The sequence below is a fragment of the Procambarus clarkii genome, chromosome 35, assembly GCF_040958095.1.
Source record: "Procambarus clarkii isolate CNS0578487 chromosome 35, FALCON_Pclarkii_2.0, whole genome shotgun sequence".
Taxonomy (NCBI): domain Eukaryota; kingdom Metazoa; phylum Arthropoda; class Malacostraca; order Decapoda; family Cambaridae; genus Procambarus; species Procambarus clarkii.
The window spans coordinates 34,560,893-34,582,626 of NC_091184.1; the positions used below are offsets into that span (position 1 = coordinate 34,560,893).

The 21,734-nt window shown below is 39.9% G+C and overlaps 1 protein-coding gene and 1 long non-coding RNA gene across 8 annotated transcripts in view; one reads left to right on the forward strand and one right to left on the reverse strand.

The window, feature by feature from the left end:
• The first annotated feature begins 1,951 nt into the window (after positions 1-1,951).
• On the forward strand, positions 1,952-7,827 carry LOC138371445 (uncharacterized). Of its 2 annotated transcripts, none has more exons than XR_011230482.1 (6): positions 1,952-2,187; positions 4,883-5,103; positions 6,268-6,319; positions 6,773-6,831; positions 7,166-7,227; positions 7,789-7,827. It is a non-coding gene; the product is annotated as an uncharacterized lncRNA (long non-coding RNA). The 2 variants fall into 2 exon arrangements; XR_011230481.1 differs by lacking the exon at positions 1,952-2,187 and adding an exon at positions 3,283-3,815.
• Rnb (R and B) overlaps positions 7,758-21,734 on the reverse strand; it is a 35,184-nt gene continuing 21,207 nt past the window's right edge. For 3 of the 6 annotated variants that reach the window (XR_011230475.1, XR_011230478.1, XR_011230479.1), the window contains exons 14-18: positions 21,359-21,425; positions 19,657-19,972; positions 16,787-16,950; positions 15,445-15,543; positions 7,758-7,856 (exon numbers count right to left, since the gene is read on the reverse strand). The gene's annotated coding sequence lies outside the window, so the exon portion shown is untranslated. Of the gene's footprint in view, positions 7,857-15,444; positions 15,544-16,786; positions 16,951-19,656; positions 19,973-20,414; positions 20,430-21,358; positions 21,426-21,734 lie in introns of those variants that run through there. The other 3 variants (XR_011230480.1, XR_011230477.1, XR_011230476.1) reach the window with 3 other exon arrangements.

The window sequence follows — 21,734 nt, forward strand, 5'->3', positions numbered from 1 at the left end:
GACAAGGGCCACTCGGCTCTCTTGACGGGCTAGCCATCGGAGTTAACGGCGGGTCCAGCAACCAGCTGGAACACCCAGCTGACTACGTCCGGGACGTTGTTGCACTGCCACTCTGAGGCCTCCTTGCGACCAGCGGGCCTCGCCCTTGGGGGGGGGGGGTCCGGCCAGCTGGCCTGCGGTGGGGGTGCAGCGCCGGTCCCCAAGTGTCCCGCTGTCCGCAGCTAATCCTTTGCCCAGTCTACATGTTAGTAAGAGTAAGGAACCCCTTCTCCTTAATCCTTCTCCCGCTGGCCCTCGCGGGATTGGGGGTGCTCCGCCGGAACCCCCAAAGTGATAAGCCTGCAGATAGCTAAGAAATATTCCCATGAATTGTAATTAGTCTAATTAATGCAACTTTCATTTACTACCTATGGATGTAGTTATTAATTGTAATTGATCTCTCCTTTATCATTAAGGATTATTCAATATAATTATTCCTTAATACTTTATTGTTATGCACTAGTCAATAATTATTTATCATTCATCCTAATTAGCTATTTGATTCATTAAAAGTAATTGCTTATCATTATACTATTTGTTATTATTATTATTTATTATATAATAATAATTTTATTATTTATTAATTTATATAATAAATTAATTTATTATATATTAATTTATTATATATTAATTTATTATATATTAATTTATTATTTACCATTATAAAATAAACAAGTCCCCAATCTGAGCACGTTTTCTTCCAACCTCAGAAATATCGGCGATACAATGCCTCCGCCCTCTTATTGCTCTACATTATTCAGTTAGATGGAAATTTGTCTTGTATAAAATAGAAATTGTTGTTCTTTTGTATAACAACAAGGTTATTGAGCAAAAGGATGTATTTCTTATTTTGCATTTTATTCATATAAGCGTTGGCATTCCCCGCAACAGCCAATCACAGGAAGGTATTTGTTGGAAACTCTGCCTTCAACAGAAATGATTCCTAATGAACTCTAACAAAAAATTCGTTTAATAAACGAGTATTTAGGGTCAAGCTACAGATGAACATTATAGGATAACGGTGTTGTAGCTTGCAGCTTCGTTAGACAGAATCCCTGGTCTTAATTTTAAAAATAAAGAACTAAAAAGCGTATTTTATTGCTAACTTTTCGAGAAATAAATCCCAGTCTCATATTTGCGAACATTTATGCATTGATTTTTTGGCTTAAGTTCTAATCATACTCCCTTTTGCAATCTCAACACCATTTGGCTCGTATCTTGTAACTATCTTCGTTACTTAGCCTTAAAACCTTACATTTGTCTTACATATCTTCAACAGTTGATAAAAAAAGTAATTGCAGAATTCTAGTTACCTAATACCAGCATGGTATAAAACCTTATTATAAGCTACCAGACGTATAGATCAGTGTTTAAAGTATCAATAATACATTATTATTATTGTAATAATATTATTAAAATAATAATAATACAGCTGATGCCATCTGTTGGCAGAAGAGAACACTATCAACTGGCTGGTCAATAGTGGCCATAAGATACAGCTTACGCCATCTGTTGACATCAAATTACACTTATAACAAATTACCCCACAAAATACAACTAACGCCATCTGTTGCTTTTCCAACGCACTATAAATAGCCAAACAGCAACCCATAAGGCGGGTTGTTGTGCTCGGGTAGGAGGTTCCAACCCGAGCACAACAACCCGCCTTATGGGTTGCTGGGTAAGTGTCCAAGAAAGTGGGTACTTTCACTTTCTTGGGTAAATTAAAGTTAAAGCAGAATTCCATAAGCAGGACTGGTGGGCTGAACTAAGATGATTTACTAAGTGGATGGCACCTATAGCTGATCCCTTCCTGTGATGGGTCCATAGAATTACCCAAATCGGCCCAAATCGGCCCAAAACTACACAAATCGTCCTAGCATTACGTAAGTAATGAAGAAATATGGTATATTTACTTACTATAATGTTGGTGCTACACGTAGAACATGATCAAACCTATTTTTACTCTGAAATAATCTAATTTCATAACGAAATGAGACGTAAATATGTGAGAGGTGACGCCATAGGAAGTCGACGGTCCAAGCGACAATTGTGTGGAGCGACTTATCCAAGATATATGGTCGCCCGGAGAGTGTTTGCTGCCATATCAGCCTCCTGTACACAGTGATCCAGTCCTCGTACATACATGTATGTATGAGTGTGTGTACATGTGTATACAACATTAATAATTTTGTAACTAGCGTCAAACACTGTTACTTGCTTAGCTAACCGAACTAGAGGGTTCAGTTCCTGAACCGATTATGTGCCTCTGTAATCCTTTACACCACCGCCCACGGGATGGGTATGGGGTGCATAATAAAGAAAGAAATAGAAGAAATTGAAATTGCATAATACGGTTATTGACATTCAATAATAGTAAGATAAGTTTTGATATTAAGTTTTTAAGTAAGATAAGTTAAGATAAGTTTTAAGTAAGACAGTTTTGATATTCCTAGAGTACGACTTAATCAAACTAGAAATGCTCTACAAATCAAGGGGCCCAGAATGTGGAATGACCTTCCCAACCATGTTAAAGACTGTACCTCTCTCAACCAGTTTAAGTTAAAAACGAAGCTATACCTAATAAATTCCCTGTAACCTACCTTACCCTTCTATTGTCAACCAATGTCTGTTTTTTTTTTTTTTTTTTTTTTGTTAAGAGCGCTGTTTGTCGACATAATTGTATTTGTGCTGCTTTTTCATCTATGTTTTCATTTCTTGTTTTCATTCTACTCATTATCCTCAATTAGTATTAAGCTTGTCATTTAAGTTTATCATGCCCGAAACGCTTTGCGTAATAGTGGCTTTAGGCATTGTATGTACTAGCTCTACCTATAAGTCAACCAATCTTTGTAAAAAATTATTGTATGTATGTACCTTATCTAAATAAACATTTTATTTTTTATTTTTTTTTTTTTTATAAATCAATGAGGACCAAATGGGAGACTAGTGATCAGATGAATATTACAGACTCAAGAGTAGCCTTCTCTTCTTGTATATAAATGAAAAAATAAATTCGTTTGTTTAATTCTAATGCTTGTAGGCGAGAACAGTTGTGAACGCCAGCTAGCGCACAAGTACATGAGCGCCCAAAATACTTTTACACAAAAGACATGTACAGACAGGCGTGTGGCTTCTGACTTCTTTTTTATTGATTAATATTAAATATTAAGCGCTTACCTATAATAGTTATCATTTTATGCAAGTATAACTATCACATAATAAATATAAAAGGAGTTTATCAAAAAACTGACAGAAGTGTTGTGTTTTGTGCGTTGTATCGTGTTTGTGGGCATTCGGGTGTGTTGTTTTTACGCTGGCGGGCGGCGTCCTTACCAACTCCGGATTATGTCTATTACATCACTAAACTTCATTTAATAACTATATGCCTGTTAAATAGAAGATTTTAATTGTTAATAGCATTATATTGTCGTTTTAATATGGAACACGTACACATATGCGAAACGTCTAAAGCTGGTGTCCGAAGTGGTAAAAATATTAGTGTGCGATGTTGTCAATGTACGGAGTGTCTTGTATCCGAGTCCATAGGAATTACCGTTTGTCCTGGCGCCATCTATGTTTTGACAGCAGTACTACTAATGTTCCCACGTTATGTGATGATCGCTATACGGGTGTTACGGTCAGTTGCTCTTCTATATATGTTTATGGACAACGTAGGTGATTTGAGGCAATTTGCGGCCAGAGTGAAATAGTATCCACGCGGTGAGTGATGGAGGAGGATATATACTGCTGTGTACTCGACCAGCGGGTGAGAGGTAAGTTATATCGAACAATTATGGGGAATAGATGGGTTATTTTAAGCGTAGAATGTCAGGTAACCGGTAACTACACAGATTGGGTAGTGTTTTTTTAAGTCTTTATTTACTAAAGTGGAACATTATATTATGCCTTTAGCTGAACAAGTCTACTGGTGGGGGAAGTAGACGGGTTTTATGAAAGTATTTTACCTAAATATTTGTATTTGGTTAACTAGTTCAGCCGTTACCAGGGAGGGTGTTCCTTTAATCTAATCTAAAAATTCTAGCCGGACAAAGTGATTAAAGAAATTGAATAGAACGAAGTGGTTTGCCAGGGTGCTTAACATTTAGTTTAGTTCACTTACTATGCAGCCCATGCTTAAAGAATGCAAGTTTATCATATTGAATTTACCGTAGTTTTACTGCATTTAATATACCGTTTTTACCCTATTTAATTATGTCGGGTAAAGGCCGGTCGTGGAAAGTTCCTAATATAGCAAGTTTTAAAGGAGAAGTTTGAGTTAACTTTAACGCTTAAGTTAGTGACCAATTAGCTTGGTCTATTGTGAGGAAAGTTACTAGAATTTAACATTGCAAGTGCCATTTCTCTACTCTTTGAGAAACATGACTAGATACATGAATCGCATAGTTTTATTACTAAATGTTCATGGATTAGGTTGCATAGTTGAGGAAATAGTGATAAGGTTTGTGATTTTGTGTACCTTCTCTTCAGCAGAGATTTTGATAGTGGCGCAAAATTGATAGGGGCTCGGATCATTGGGAATGCTGACTGAAGTTGATTAGGTCATGGCTATACCAAAGGAAATTAGTATAAATGGGGTTAAGTTGGGAGAAGTGTTGTAAGTAGTGCCTAAAAGCTCTCCTTGGACCTCGGTTATTCGCAAGATTATGGTTTAGACTGCAATAGTTGCAGAATTGGCAAATAAAAAATACCGATGCCCTATATAGTTTTGAAATGGTTAAGACTACCAGATGCAGTTTAATGCTGACAAATGTAAGGTTTGGGGGCTAGGTAAAGATGAGATAGATGGTGTAGATTATTAAGAGTATTAAATTTTTTGCAGGTGGTAAATTCTTCCAGAGCTGGCACTCCTCTCCAGCCTGGGATGTTGATTGGTTAGTCTTCAACTGCCTCCCAACATGGTAGTGAGGTCCCGAGCTGACATGCAGTGAGGAACGTGGAAAGCTTCCTGAATTGGCACATGGTATGCCTCCCTTTCAAACCAGCAGGTGGCACAAATGTTGCAGCTAACATCAGAATAGTGGATGAAGCCCACACTAAAATGTAAGTGGTACAGTAAATGGACACCCCCCCCCCTCTTGACACTGAACAGTTGGGAGGAAGAGGGGGGGGGGGGGGGAGAAAGTGTGGCTTATAGTTCTATTGCTACAGAATCTTTTGCCATAAGCCAGTGGCAGTGCCTATATGCACTTGCTATTCAGAATCTCCCCCTTACATAGTTAATTAAAAATGAAATGCTGTAGACAAGCTTAACTTTTGAAGGGGGGGCAACATTTTCGTTGCCATCAAAGCACATCAAAGATGCTCTGAGCTAACTTCCCCTGGTCATTAGTGAATGGTGGCCAGTAACTCTATATTAGGAACTTTACTGCCATTAGAGTCCATTCCGAAAGTGTGCACTTCTGCTGTATCTGCCAGTTTGCTAGAAATTGAAATTGGCATACTTGCTCAGCAACTACTTGCCCTCTTGTACCATGTTACTCAACCATAACATAACCACCACACCACCCATTCCTCTAAAATAACATCCCATATGATAAAAACTTCTGCTTTTAATAAATATTTATAATTTTAATATTGGCTTCCATGGTGTATTAATCATTCCTTTGGCAGAACTGTAGCTAAATTGTTCCCACAATTAATCCATTAACAGTACTGTATCAGGTTCATAAAGAAATTTATAATAAAGACCAAGTGTGGTCATGAGTGCTGCAGATGGGGGAGATAGAACCTTACACCTGCAGAAGTGTGGTGATAACTAGAGAGAATATGGCCTTGTATAGTTGCTAGTGTAAAAATATTACTAAATTTAGTAAAATCAGTCTTGGTAGTATAGTTGGGTTAATTATGAATTTTCAGACTAAAAAGCTTGGTACATAATTAAACAGAATAAATGTCCCCCTAGTAGTAAGCAGTGGTTGCAAAAGAATAAATTTGTATATATAAATTTTGTATTGCTTTTATTCAAATGTTATACATGGTTAAATTAAAGTTTTTGCAATGTTCCAGAAAAATGTTCATGACTAAAGTTGTTGGAAAATAAAATTTGTATAGCATGTTGACTTGAAATGACTATAGCTTTGTAATTAATAAAGATGGGACAACAAGATAGTGTGCCATTTAAAACGGCAACTGTTAAACTGGTACGAACAAAATGCCATCGCTATGCAAATAACTTTTTAGTAATATTTGCTGTTCACATGACAGGTTGTGGAAGGTCCTGGCAACAGAGCTGCAGGAAAATACTTGCAGATCTACAGTAAGTAGTGTTGTGTACATTGGAATTAGAGGGTAGAAGTTAATTGCTAAAAACCTATTAAATATTAGGGTATGGAAATTGAATGGGTATGGAAGTCTAGGCTTAGGCTAGTGGGTACCATATCTGCAAGTTCAGTCCTTTCAGGAATGTATTGAATAGAATGGTATGTTGAAATTGTGAAAATTGTAATGTGGGGCATTAGATCATAAACATAGTAGAGGGTGTTTTATTAATAAAATTTTAATGAAATATAAATCTTGTTTAGTTAACATTAAATGTTTGTTAAATAAGCTTTAATCTATAAATGTATAACACTGTTAAGGGTAATCATGAGTCAAATAAAGTTAATGGTAGGAAAAGTTTTGTTCTAAGTGATGGTATTTTTCCCTTGAAAGTAAAAAAAAATATTCAATGTTTACTTTAGCTTGGTTTTAAATTTATATAGTTTTCCAGAATGTGGTTTGGAAAGTCCAGAAGTCCCTCTGTCAGTTGGAAGAGTTAAACAGAATCAGGTGAGTTGTAGTAAAGGTTAATCTGAATAGATTTGCATAAAAGTAAAAAAATAGTAATAACTTAAACAATATAGCATTGGCTAAAGATAAATGTAAATTGCCATTGAAGTGCAGTTGATAGTTTCTCAAATGACATTTACTGAAACTTGGCAAATTGATGCCATATATATTTATATTGCTAAATTAGATCTTTACTACTGCTAGTAGAATATGTAGGAAAGGTAAATTCGTTAAAGAAATTTTTTCCATCTGAATTTGTAAACTACTGAATGCTAATTTGAAAAGTAAAGCAAGATTGGCTTTAAATCTGAAATTAATTTGTTATATTTTTCAGGTGAAAGTGATTATGATGCATGGACTGGCTTGGAGTGAGTCTCCTTTACTCTATGAAAGTGGGTGAGTTTGAATTTGATGTTTTAGCTATATCAATGACCTAATCTTAATTCTCTTATCTAGTCCATTTATAGGTGTGTAACCATGTCCTACTGTTACAACCCACAGGGGATGATGCAGTTTGTACTGATCCTACCCCATTTCATAAAAGGGGACCAGGCAGTCTTGCAGATTTCCCTGGCTTGGCTTTTTCAGAGCTTTGCTCTACTACCCATCTAATAGATGGACTAGATTGGCATAGGTTTAGGGACCCTTAACAATGGTTACATTGTTAATTCTCACAGGGCTTGTTTGCTGAATGGGTGGATGCATCTAAAACTTTAGTGCCTGGCATGCATTGTACAGTGCTTTGAGAAAAGCATATGTACAATGTGTTGATGGCACTAAAGTGGTGGATGTAATGCACCCATTCAGGGAACAAGCTCTGCACTAAAACCAGAGTAAGGGATAGGCCTTGCTGAGCCTATCTTAAAAGATAGGAAGTTAGGATTTTTGGGGCTTCTTATTAGGCATTGGTGATAATAAAAGTAGTGTCCCTGTTTAATGTTTATTTTTCTTTTACAGGTGATTGTCTCTGGAGTTGTCTTGGCCTTTTGGATCTTCTGTTCATCTAGGAGCATCTGTCCCACAACCTGAAACAGTAATAAATATTAGATGTATTATAAATACTATATGTAAAACTTATTAAATAAAACAATTTTAATGAAACTACTTTATACCTTATCCTGAAATTATGCTGGAAATTATTGTTTACTACTATTGATGCAATGTTTAAACATCTGAAATTTTTTTACTTTGAAAATAAATAATTGGTAAAATTTACACCTATTTGTAACTTGTTACATAGGTGCATGCAAAATGCATTGAAGAGATGTAAAAGTGGACTACCTATTCAATTTACATAAACTAACAAATATTGCAAATTAGTCTGAAATATTAAAGTGGAAAAATTTTTAGTGAATATTTTAGTTTTCATATTTGAAAGTAAATTTAAAGCTATGCAACACCTAAGCTTTGTACAAATTATGATTAAATTAACTAAAGATCATTGTTAAATTTACAAAACATTTGAAAAGTGACACCGAAGCATCTATACAACATGGTTTTCACAGTCTTTGGTAACTTAAATTTAATCAAAGCTCTTAAATGATTTGTCTGCCAAACTCTTCAGATATTCTGAAATATTTTACCTAGATTAAAACCATCATTGTTTGAAAGTGCAAAACAGATTACTGTCAATTAGTTTGACCTAACATCTGCAAGGTCCTGAAGGAATGGAATTTTTTTGTAAAACTGTTTGCTAAAAACAAACCCTGCCTAATGAACCTGCTCATTTTTTTTTTAGAAATGGTAATTGCAACATTACCAAAGGCCATTGTTTTAATAGCCAAAGTACCAAATGAAAGACCAAGAAGCAACAAACAGGTACATGGTAGAAAGGACAAAAGAATGGTTATGAGGACCCTTTCATTTGTTAAAGAAATGACTGGGGAAAAATGCTGTCATACCACAAGGGGTCTTAACCCTTGTCATATACATCACTGACATTAATCTAAATATTACCAACCACAAAAATAGCTGATTACGTTATAAAGAATATAATATTGAGGCCTTAATGCAGATCTCTAACTCTACAAATAGTAACAAGACTGGCAATTTCTTAATATAAAACAAAAAAAAAATCCAAGACCTTGCACGTGAGCCAGAACAATCCATATCACAACTACCACATTAAAATGAAACAACAATGAAGGTAAGGTAATTACCAAAAGAAGACACCAAACCGGGAAGGCCATGCAGCACCATCAAAGTGCGAAATAATCAGAGGGCGCTAAATATCGCCAAGAATGCCAATACGAGAACAAAAACGCACAAGGCGAACGATATCAAAAGTATCCGATTCACCTAGAATTCTATCGAGGGTCGAGGGGCGAGGGACGGTCGGAAAGCAAGACACACGCTCGTCCTGGAAGTCAGGACATTCAACAAGGATATGCACAACTGTAAGAGGGACAACGCAATTCGGACAATAAGGAGCAGGGCGGCGCTCTAAGTGACCGTGAGTTAAGCGGGTATGACCAACCCACAGCCGTGCCAAAGCAGTGTCCCACCGCCGGTTACGGTGGTAGGAGGAAGGCCACGGGGACACACTAAGTTTGAGAGTACGCAGCTTGTTACCAACCACAGAGGGCCAACAACCCTGCCAACGGGGAAGAATGAATAACAGGATAAAAGTCGGAATAAGGAATACCTTTACGGGAGATGGGACAAGAACGGATAGCTTCCTTAGCGGCAGCATCCGCACGCTCATTGAAACACCAATATGGCTGGGAACCCAGCAAAACTCTCTTATTTCTAAATTTAAATCAGTAAACAGCCAATGTTGAATCTCAATGACCACCGGATGGACAGGATTAAAGGACCCTAGAGCCATGAGGGCACTACGAGAATCAACTACAACCACAAAAGAGGAATGAGAATGAGAAAGCAAGAGACAAAGAGCATAGAGAATAGCATAAAGTTCTGCCGTAAAGACGCTAGCCTCCGAAGGGAGGCGACACATGTAAGTACGGTCAGGAAAAACAACAGAGTAGCCCACACCATCCGCAGACTTAGACCCATCAGGGAAGATGGAAATAGAGTGGGAGTGCGAAGAAAAGTGCTCAAGGAAGAGGCTTTTCAGAATTGTAGGAGGGGTAAAGGCTTTAGTAATACAAGTCAAGGACGTACAAAACTTGGGAAGGGGGACTCTCCACGGAGGTAATGAAGGAACAATATGAGGAGAAACATTAGAAATATGAACAGAAAGAGAATCCTGTAAGCGAGATAACTGCACAGAAAGTGGGAGACAATGAAGAGGAACAGGAACCACAGGAGGAGGAAAAGTCAATGCACGACAGAGGCGAGAGGAAGGATGTTGGAAGGACCGCGCAAGATAGCGAAGACAGTAGCGATCACGGCAGTCCTGAAGAGAGAGAAAGCCAGTGTCAACATACAAACTAAGGGCGGGAGTTGAACGAAAGGCACCAGAGCCGAGACGCAACCCAGTATGGTGCAAAGCATCAAGACGGCGAAGAGTAGAAGGAGAAGCAGAAGTTTAGACAGGACGAGAGAGGAGTGCAAATAGAGGAGCGTGCGCCTATCCGCTCCCCAAGAAGTATGGGACAAAACCTTAAGGAGGTTAAGGGCCTTAGAGCATTCAACTCGGAGGCAAGAGATATGGGCTGACCAAGACAAACGAGTGTCAATGACTAACCCCAAAAGCTTCGCGGAATCCCTGTACACAATGACATGACCATAAAACAACAACAATGAAGTAAAGGTCCTTTCAGTAAGAATCTATCATTCACTGAAAGTTGCTGCAGTTAAAAATAAAAGAAAATACAAGTCCCTAGAAATAAACAAGCAACCTTTTTGACTAAGGAAAAGAAGGTAGTTATTCTAAGTCTAAGTATTCACTTAGATAACTGTATCCAAGCATAGAGGTTCCCCCCCCCCTTCCCTTTCAGAAAAACATCTACTTTCGAAAAAGTTTAACATTGGCCAACAAAAATGATTCCAGAACTAAATTGCCTAATACCAGGAACAACTGAGAGCCATGAAAAACACTGCAACCCTCTCCTACCCCCAAGTCTTATGCTATTTATGATCCAAGGTAATTTGAGATACTATACTTCCTACAGACGAGTCTAGTGAGAGGGTGATCTCCTGGCGATTAAATTGAAGCACGATACAGGTGTCAACGAACATCAGTCAGCCCACTTGTCAGCACAGTGGATAACTAATGACATCATAATCTGCAGTGTTGTATGCCTCCCTGTGGCCATTTAAATCAATAAAACACAGGGTTGTGGCAATGTTTACAGCATAAGGCAAGGTATAGAGGAATCCTGGAATGCCATGTAATGTGTAGTCCTTGAATGTGCTTTAGGCAACCAAATTGAATAACAACATTTCTGGTGTTCGGGTATATAATCCGAGTTTCTCATTCGGTATAATGTTTTAAACCTAAATAGGAATTCACTTTAAAGGTCAATTTAATTGGAAAGTGCTAACCAGATTCCAAATTACTGAACTCTGAAAGTACTACAAGGCAAGTTTAACCGAATGAGTGTTTGCCTATCCATACCCCCATGAGGTATGTGACAACACTGAATAAAGAAAGGGTCTTTGAGCATTCACCGTGCAAGTATTTGACATGACCAATATAGCCAAGTGTTAAAGATCATTCTAAGCAGTTCTGCACAATCCATATACAGGTACTATCAATTAATATAATTGTACAATGGTGCTTGGTGGATGATATTTCCTATTAAAACTCATTGGACAACTGTTTGTATTAGACATTTTAAACCTACAAATGGTAGCCCTAGATATCGCACTACAGTATTAATTACAAGATGAACAATGTAAAATCAATACCACAACAGCAAAGGATGACTGATTTTCAACAACCGACAAACACACAGGTCTAACACCAGCCATCCCGAGAGAGGACGTCCCAAGCATGTACACCCCACAACTTTACATCACCTTTGCTACCTCACGCGAGCACGCAACAGCATGAGGATGTCATACTCCCAAACCAACTCCTTGCACTTTGAGGCTTTAACAACTCAACATTTAAAAAGTTGATTTAAAAAATCAAACACCTGAATTTTTCCCTAATTAAATTTACTAGGGAAATGCACACCAAGCCATGAAACTTACAATGAAGATGAACAAACTACACACAACTGTCACCAAACTTCCACATACCACCCCCTTCTCATTCCTGCCCTCCCTCCTTAGGTGCTCTGATTGGCTGAGCACCTGAGCCACCACCACTCACCTCTTGTGAGAGCCTAAAGCATGTTTGGTTGCACTTTAAAAGTTCCCGAGTGTACTCGCCTAATTGTGAGTACCGCCTGCCCGGTTCACCATTTTGTTTTTCAATCTACCTCAATTTACCCCTTTACAGTCAAATATTATGCAAAATTCTGTTTAAGACTTGTCCCTTCTTAACTTAAATAACTGCTTTGGCCATCTGCAATCTTTCTAGGTGGGTAACAATGACTCTTGAGGCCAGAAAGGACTTATCAGACGGCGATCATAACAATACGGTACACACACAAAATCACAACCTGATATACACCAAGCAGAAAATCCACTGGAGCTGTGAGGCAACGTAAACCCTTGCCCAAGGCACTGGCAGCTGCATACTCTACCACAGTATATTACTGACTTTGTAAAAGTCTTACAACCGGATTTCCCCATAAATCACAGCAAGTTTTGAGGCCACTCCTTGAGTCAACGTCTTACGTAAGCCCTACAAGCACTCAGGTGAAGGCTGAAGCAGTTCAACACCATACGCCCCAACTTCAAATACACAGTTGAGAGGCGGGACCAAAACGTGATTTTCTGTGTGTGCCTGAAGTTGGGGCATACGGTCTTGCTTCACCCTTCACTTTACCCTTCACCGGCGTACTTCAGGGGTTTTATTTAATACTTGGACTGGCTTCAGTAGGGCCTCCAGACTTTCTGTGGCTTCACAAGTGTCACGTGAATCTCCTGCATAGCAGTGGAACTGCCTTTACCCTTCACCTTCAATGCCTCTGCACTGGAAGTATACATCTACACCAGCCCAGAAGAGTCATCAGTCCTGCCACCTCTCCATACCCCCCCAGGGCCTGGCACGGCCTGGTACGACTCAGAGGCAAGCCGGGCGCCACTGTTAACTGGCAGTTTGTCCCCACAAACAAGCAGTTAGCCGCCTTCAACTGACAGTGGTACAGCTCAACACAAAGGCACCGCCAGCCACAACGAGCAGTTTGCTAGTTGACCAGATGTCCACCTCGTGTTGACACTGGATGAGGCATCACCGCCGGACTATATAAAGAGCGCTGCCTCCCTGGAGAAGCAATCTCTCCCTTAGTGCTCTAGGATCACCTTCGTGTCTCTAACCCGTCGTCCGCTTCCAGCCAACGTCGTGTGACTGATGCCATGGTGGTATGGTAGCTGTCTTCAGAACACCAGTATATCTTCATACTTTTATTCCTTGCTTATAGTTTATTTTTTGCATTTAAGGTCATACTAACTTGTTCACCTTTGCATTACATGATAGTCAAGTATTGTCATGTGTTATTTTTGTTCATTACTATTTCAGTAAATTGTTTAATTATTTGATAATTTTCATTTGTTTCCACCTGCAACTTACACACTGCAAGGCCAATAGCAGCATTTCTTTCATTTATGTGAAGGAGAGCCATACCATCTTGGTTCAGTATAGCTGTGATACCATAACCCGTCACACAAGATATCCAGTTGTAAGACTTTTACCATCAGTGGTGGTAGAGTATGCAACTGGCAATGCCTTTGTTACAGGTTCGCTTCATCTCACAGCCCCAGTGGATTTTCTCACACATTTGAATACATGAAACAACTTTATTTGATACATTCCAAACCAAAGTACTGTACAGTACAGTAATTATCAAACCATCAAATGTGTGGGATAATCATAGTGCGCTAAATATCACTAACGTCGCCAATACAAGAACAAAAACGCATACGGCGAACAATATCAAAGGTATTGAATTTACCAAGAATTTTATCGAGGGACAATTGACAGTGAGGGATGGTCGGGAAGCAAGACACGTAAGTCCTGAAGTCAGGACATGTAGAGACAACGGTTTGGACAATAAGAAGCAGGGCAGCGCTCCATTAAGTGCCCGTGAGTTAAACGTGTATGACCAATATACAACCTCGCCAGAGCCGTTTCCCACCACCAGTTACGGTGGTAGGAGGAAGGCCACGGGAACACACTACTCTTAAGAGCACGCAGTTTGTTACCAGTAACAGAAGACCAAAAACCCTGACAACGGGCAAGAATGGGGAAATGAATAACTGGGTAAAAGTCATAATAAGGAATACCTTTACGGGAGATGGGACAGGTACGGATAGCTTCCTTAGCGGCAGTGTCCGCACGCTCATTTAAGAACACACCAATATGGGTGGGAATCCAGCGAAATTCCACTGTCTTAAATCTACTGGAGATAAGAAACAGCCAATGTTGAATTTCAACTACCAAAGGATGGACTGGATTAAAGGATTCTAGAGCCATGAGGGCACTGCAAGTGTCAACTACAAACACAGAGGAGGATTGACAGCAAGAAAAGAGTTGATGAAGAGCATAGAGAATAGCATAAAGTTCTGCCATGAAGATGCTAGTCTCCGGAGGCAGGAGACACAAAGGTGCAGTCAGGAAAAACAACAGAGTAGCCTACACCGTCTGCAGACTTAAGACCCATTGGTGAAGACGGAAATAGAGTGGAAGTGTGAAGAAAAGTGTTCAAGGAAAAGGTGATTTAGAACTGTAGGAGGGGTAAAAGTTTTAGTCATGTGGGTCAAGGCTTACAGAATTTAGGAACGGGGACCCCTCCATAGGGGCAAAGACGGAATGACACGAGGGGAAATATTGGTAACACAAACTGAAAGAGCATTTTGTAAGAGAGACAACCGTACAGAAAGAGATAGGTGGTGAAGGGGAACAGGAACCACAGGATGGGTAAAGGTCAAGGCATGACATAAGCAAGAGTGAGGGTGCTGTAAGGACCGTGCAAGGTGGAGAAGACAGTAGCGATCATGGCGATCCTGTAGAAACAGGACGCCAGTTTCAACATACAGGCTTAGGGTACGTGTCGAAGGAAAGGTACCAGAGCTGAGCCGTAACCCAGTATGATGCAGTGTGTCCAGATGGTGAAGGGTAGGAGAAGCAGACGAGTAAACAGGGCCATAATCGAGTTTAGACAGAACGAGAGAGGAATGTAAAGAGAGGAGCAGTGTCGATTAGCTCCCCAAGAATTATGGGACATGACCTAAAGTTAGTTAAGGGCCTTAGAGCATTCAACTCGGACGTAAAAAATATGGGGCGACAAAGACAAACGAGTGTCAAAGATTAGCCCTAAAAGCTTTAGCAGATTCTTTGTACAAAAGGGGATGACCCCTGTTACCTAACAGTAAATAGGTATCTGGGAGTTAGCTGTTACAGGCTGCTTCCTAGGGGGGTGCGTGTGTGGGAGAAAAAAAATTTAGTAGTTAACCACTGAACTGCTCTGTCTCCAAATAACACCCTGGTGCACAAGAAATAAATTCTTTCCAAAAATTTTTTTTCTCTTCTTATATTGTTAAAATGCAGAGTCTGATCACGGGGAAACTAAACAAAAAATATTGTATGTGACTTACTTTAGCTGCGATGGAGCTGGGAAGTTGAGCAAATTATGGGCGCTGAGCGTTGGAGCGATGGGGGTCTGTCGGCCCCGCCACCCCGTGCGACGGCAGTTGCTGCGAATAAAATGTTGCGCAATTATTTTGAAGTTTCTCATTCATTTCTTCCTTTTTTTTGCTGTAATATTATTTAAAAGTGTGTAATTTGTGGAATTTATATAATTCAAAGTATACAACATCGCTATGCTCAAAATTATGGGCCTCATATATGCGACATATTCTACAATCAAACAGTGCTTTTGCTGTTATTACACTATATACACACATTGTATATACCCATCTACGTATGTATTCACCATAACGATCCACTATGTTGGTATGGTGAGCCCAAAATCATGAGTGAGCTGCCACACCCTGCCAGTCCTCCCTCCCTCCTCCAACACATTACTCGCCAACATTCCTCCTCCCAAAATACTGTTATTGTGTTTATTACACTATTTACACACGTTATGTATAAGTATGTACATGTTTTATTCATGTACATACGTACATACTTGCCATCTCCTCACCTCTCTCTCTTGCCTACTTAATGCTCTTGCTTCCCTCATCTCATCACAATCGACTTTATAATGGTCCAGGATGGATCGAAATGTCGTCGTCTATTCAATTTCCAGTGTGTGGTTTGGTCAACAATGAAATCTTCATGCAAGATCTTATAAAGAAAACCCCTAGAACGAGTTTTGCAGATACGAAAGAGTTTAAGGTGAGTAGGGGATGGTTTGAGAAATTTTGAAAAAAGACGTGGTATTCATAGTGTTGTGAGGCATGGTGAGGGTGCCAGCTCAGACAAAGTAGGGGCTGAAAGATTTGTTCGTGATTTTAAAGATTTTGTAGATACTGTATTGATGGATATATTCCACAACAAGTGTTTAATTGTGAGGAGACATGACTATTCTGGAAAAAATTGCCGAAGAGGACATACATTACCCAAGAGGAGACGTCACTGCCCTGACACAAGCTAACTTGGGCTAACTTGTGTCAGGATAGGCTAACTCTTGTGCTGTGTGGCAATTTGAAAATTAAACCCTTGCTCGTGTATCATTCCGAAAATCCAAGAGTTTTAAAAAATATATAACTTGCAGAAAAACTGATGTAGAGTGGTTTGCCCTGCCATCAAAAAATATCTGCAAGAGAAAAGTTTGACACTAAAGGGCCTGCTTCTCGACAATGCTCCTGCTCATCCTCCAGACTTGGAGGATGCATTGTTGGGGCCACTTTTTTTTTTTTAGGGATATTCCTGCATGGGCCCTAAGTTTCTGGCTAATGAACCAATGACATGAAGGAGGAGTTTTCAACCTACCTTGTGTTAGGTGTGCAGGGGTCAATAGGCTGAACATAATGTCAGGAGCAAAGGGGGGCGTTTGCCTCTTCAAACACAATTGTAACCATCTTCATCTCTTCGAACTATCCTAAATGCTCTCTTCACCTGTCTGACCAAATTGGGTGTCCAGACCACCTTTGAATCTGAAATTGTAAAATTAATTGTGATTTCAGAATATTCAGTCCATTTATACTAACAAAATTATATACAGTATACTGTAATTGAAATTTTACAGAATGATAAAGGCAATTTAGTAACTTTGTTAAAATGCACATGGGGGAAATACATGAAAATAGGTTAATATGGTTTGTAAGGTTGATGGGAAATGTTTATTACTTTTATAATTTAAAAGATGTATAGCCCTGATACTCCATCCTGGGTGCATTCCACCAGGTAATGACCACAGCAAAAGTTTTCTACGAGGCTCTATTGTCACACAAACTTTTCACATTTTCAAACTTGATTCATCTTTTTCCCCCTCGTTCCAGGGGTTTTATTTAAAAGGTCTTCATTCAAATGCCTTGGTTTCTCACAAATGATGGCCTCTGAAATGCTATCACCTGCTAACTCCTTGTTGTGTATCCAAATTAATAAAAACTTTTTAACATCCTCAAGTGTTTGTGTTCTTTGTTTCGGGATTGTTGATATGCCCTTTGCCACTTTAATGCTCATAATGTCCTTCTTCTTAGCAAGTATAGTGCATATTGTTGACATAGATTTGTTGTACTGCCTAGCTAGTTCAACAACCTGTGCACCATTTTGATGTTTATGAATGCTCTCTTGTTTTTCCTCTATGGTCATTCTCACATGCCCATACGTATATCAACAAACTCCTTTCCCGAGGCTAAGTTTGTAACCCGATTCAAATTTTTCGAAGAAATTAGGCTCGTAACCCGAAAAGTTCATAAATATTCATTCGTAAGCCGAGGTGTCACTATATATAACTAAAAAATTAAACTCAAGATTACTTTCAACCCCCACCCCTTTTGCTCTACTCCATCGCCACCTACCTTCACCCCCCTCTATGATGTACTCTTCCATAGACACCTACTTTTGCCCCCCTCCTCCCCTCTACTCCTCCATCATCACCTACCTTCACACCCCCTCCCTTCTCCTCCTCCATCGTCACCTTCCTTTCACCCTCCTCTATGATGTACTCTTCCATAGACACCTACGTTCACTGCATATAATGCTCCCCTCTACTCCTCCATCGTCACCTACTTTCACCCCCCCTCCGCTCTACTCCTCCAGGGTCGCAGACAATTTCACGAGCGTGAGAACTACGAGTTCTCTAACCACTCGCACTCCTACTCTCTCACCAGTGAGGGGGAGGGAAGGAGGGAGGAAATGAAGGAAGAAAGGTGGGGGAGAGAGAATAGGCAGGGGGGAGGAGGGCCTAGATACATTTCTTCCATATAGATAGGTAGACTGAGGGAGAGCTGCTTGCCAAGAGCCCTATCAGACAGGCTTCCTATTCCTCAACCCTCCCTAATATGCCACATCCTGGTCAGGACAACTTGCTCGATTGTTATTCTTGGTGTGACTCGAGAACTGACCTCGAGGCGGGGCATGGGCATGGATTATCTCCCTGGGGCACGCACCTCCCTGCCCCAGCTCTCTCTCTCTCTCACATAATCTATCAAGGGTCTAACATGAGGTCATTGTGCCTACCAGAAGTGTATATGTCCAAGGCTGGCCACCTGTCTGGACCATTCAAATGTATAAACACGTAATTAGTCTATTAAAATTATATATAGTGCTACAATTATAAATTAATTTGTTCATGGTCATTCGTTTATCAGTATTTTAATATGAGGTATATATACGCATGTATGTATACGTTGACGTACACATATATGATTATGTGTATGGAATGATTATGATTATGTGTAATCATATATGATTATATCTAATGGAATGTATTAGTAAGTGATGTGGTGGAGGCTGACTCCATACACAGGTTCAAGTGTAGATATGATAAAGCCCAATAGGCTCAGAAACCTGTACACCTGTTGACTGATGGTTGAGAGGTGGAACTAAAGAGCCAGAGCTCAACCCCAGCAAGCACAATTAGGCGAGTATATGAACGAATGCACATGTACACTTTCAAATGAATTAAGATACCTTGAGATACACAATGACTTAGTTTAAATAGTTTAAACACATTATGGTACTGATTTTGACATGCTGATGTCTGGAAGGGAGAGGGGGTGTGGGGGGTTATTGTCTGAGGTGGAGGACCAGAGGAGGGGGTCAGTGGAAGGATGGTGGCTGGAGGGATGCCATTGTTCTAATGGTTATGAAAACAAATATTGATGGCAGGAATTCAGTGGGTGTGTACTTCAGCCGCACCATCACCATACTGTGCCCTGCTACAACCCCCCCCCCCCCAACTCCACCCATGCTGTGCGGGGCGTATTACACATTATGGGATAACCAACTGTCTGTCCATTCCTGTCTGCTCGTTATACTGCCCTTCCTTTTGAAAATTGTCTGCTTTATCGACTTCCTTCAAGACCACACGTTAGCCTCTTATCACGCCCTCTTACCACTCTCAGGGAGCCGGCTCTTCTATACAATAGTTACCACTCAGTCCCCAAGGTGAAAGAGTGTCCGGGCATATGACTTGTTACGTGTACTTATTTGCGATTCGTTTGGGCTGTCACGTGTGGTGATTAGTGTTGGGTAAGGCTAGGCCAGGTCAGGTCAGACTAGGCCAGGTCAGACTAGGCTAGGTAAGGCTAGGCCAGGTCAGGTCTGGTCAGGTCTGGCTAGGCCAGGTCAGGCCAGGTCAGGTCAGGCCAGGCCAGGCTAGGCAGGGTGAGAGAAGTAAAGCGGCAGGTACTTACGTTTCCGAGAAAGTAGCGGCGGTAGTATATTGTTGATTTAGATTCGACGACATCCTGAAGCTAGTAGGTGGCGGCCTCATCGCTCTCGAACTTCTTGTTGTTGTAGGGGATACGAGGCACACCCAATATCCCCCTTACATTGATCACATCGCACACTAATATTTTTACTATTTCGGACACCAGATTTGTCTGTTTCGTATATGTATAATTGTTCAATATTAAAACCACAATAGAATGCTCTTAACAGTTACAATTTTCAACTTAACAGCCATATAGTTGGCAAGAACGCCGCCCGCCAGTGCAAATATCTCAGACCCTGTTGGAATATAACCAGTCCGTCAATCGGGTCAACCCAAGTGTTGCGTTTCCATGCGTTTCCAAAAGGGTCGCCCTATACTCACAGGATGAGTATAGGGTACACAATAAACTACCACTCACATCATGGGTATGGGTTGCACAAGAAACTATCGCGCAGAGGATGAATATGGAGAGCAAAGTAAACAAAGATTCACACGATGAGAAAGGGTTGCGCAATGTCCTGTGACTCACAGGTTGAGTATTAGCTGCACAATAAACTACAGGTCACAGGATAAGTATGGGTTGCACAATAAATTACAGGTCACAGGATGGGTATGGGCTGCACAAACTACCGGTAACAGGATGAGTATGGGATGCACAATAAATTACGGGTCACAGGATGAGTATGGGTTGCACAAACTACCGGTAACAAGATGAGTATGGGGTGCACAATAAATTACCGCACAGAGGATGAGTATAGGGTGCACAAACTGGTTGGGTAAATGGAAATGGTTGGGTACATTTCCTTTCACCTAATGCGACTATTCATGTGTCCGGACACCTGGCGATTGTGTGGTATTGGCTATTTATTTAACCATAACTTTGCATTCATTTAATAATTATATTAAGATATGTTTTCCTTGAAATGTAGTTACATTATCGTCTACATGTCTTTATTCTGACATAAAGACCTATGGCGTTACTTTGCATATATGCAAAGTAATTATAAAATTGATTGGCTTGTGTGGAGGCCTTCACACTCCCTGAGCGAGCCATCAAGTAACTATAAAAAGGCATATATCTTCACTTTCACTTCAGTTATATTTATGCCAAAGTATTAACATGCAGCTTATATTTATGTCTTTATGATGACATAGAAAACTTCGTTTATTACAATATCTAGATTAAATTAACATTGATCTTCGGAAGGTCATAGTTCCTATATCGGTAAGGAGAGCGTCGGCCATGAAGCCTTGTTTAAAGTATGAATATTTTTCCTCTCTAATAAGGTATAATCTCTATGATGGATTCACAAAAACTATTTTATATCTGCCTTTCTGATAACATATACAAATATAATCTTTATTTGTGAATATTTGTTAATTAAGCAATATATCAGAGGGCGTGTAGGGTTCGGTGTTCAATGAACGAAAAGGACTGGATCACTGTGTACAGGAGGCTGATATGGCAGCAAACACTGTCCTGGCGACCATATTTCTTGGATAAGTCGCTCCACACAATTGTCGCTTGGACCATCGACTTCCTATGGCGTCACCTCTCACATATTTACGTCTCATTTCGTTATGAAATTAGATTATTTCAGAGTAAAAATAGGTTTGATCATGTTCTACGTGTAGCACCAACATTATAGTAAGTAAATATACTATATTTCTTCATTACTTACGTAATGCTAGGACGATTTGTGTAGTTTTGGGCCGATTTGGGCTGATTTGGGTAATTCTATGGACCGCCTGTGATTGGCTGTTGTGTGAATGTCAACAAAGAATATCTACCAATGATATGCCATTTATTATGCACCCCATACCATCTGTGGGCGGAGCTTGGAACCTCCTACCCGAGCACAACAACCCGCCTTATGGGTTGCTGTTTGGCTATTTATAGTGCGTTGGAAAAGCAACAGATGGCGTTAGTTGTATTTTGTGGGGTAATTTGTTAATAAAGTGATAATTAAATATTGCAGGATATAACAGATGTGATATAAAAATGGGCTGGCTACCTAACTTGAGGCGTCATTATTAGGGGTTGCCTTGACACAAATA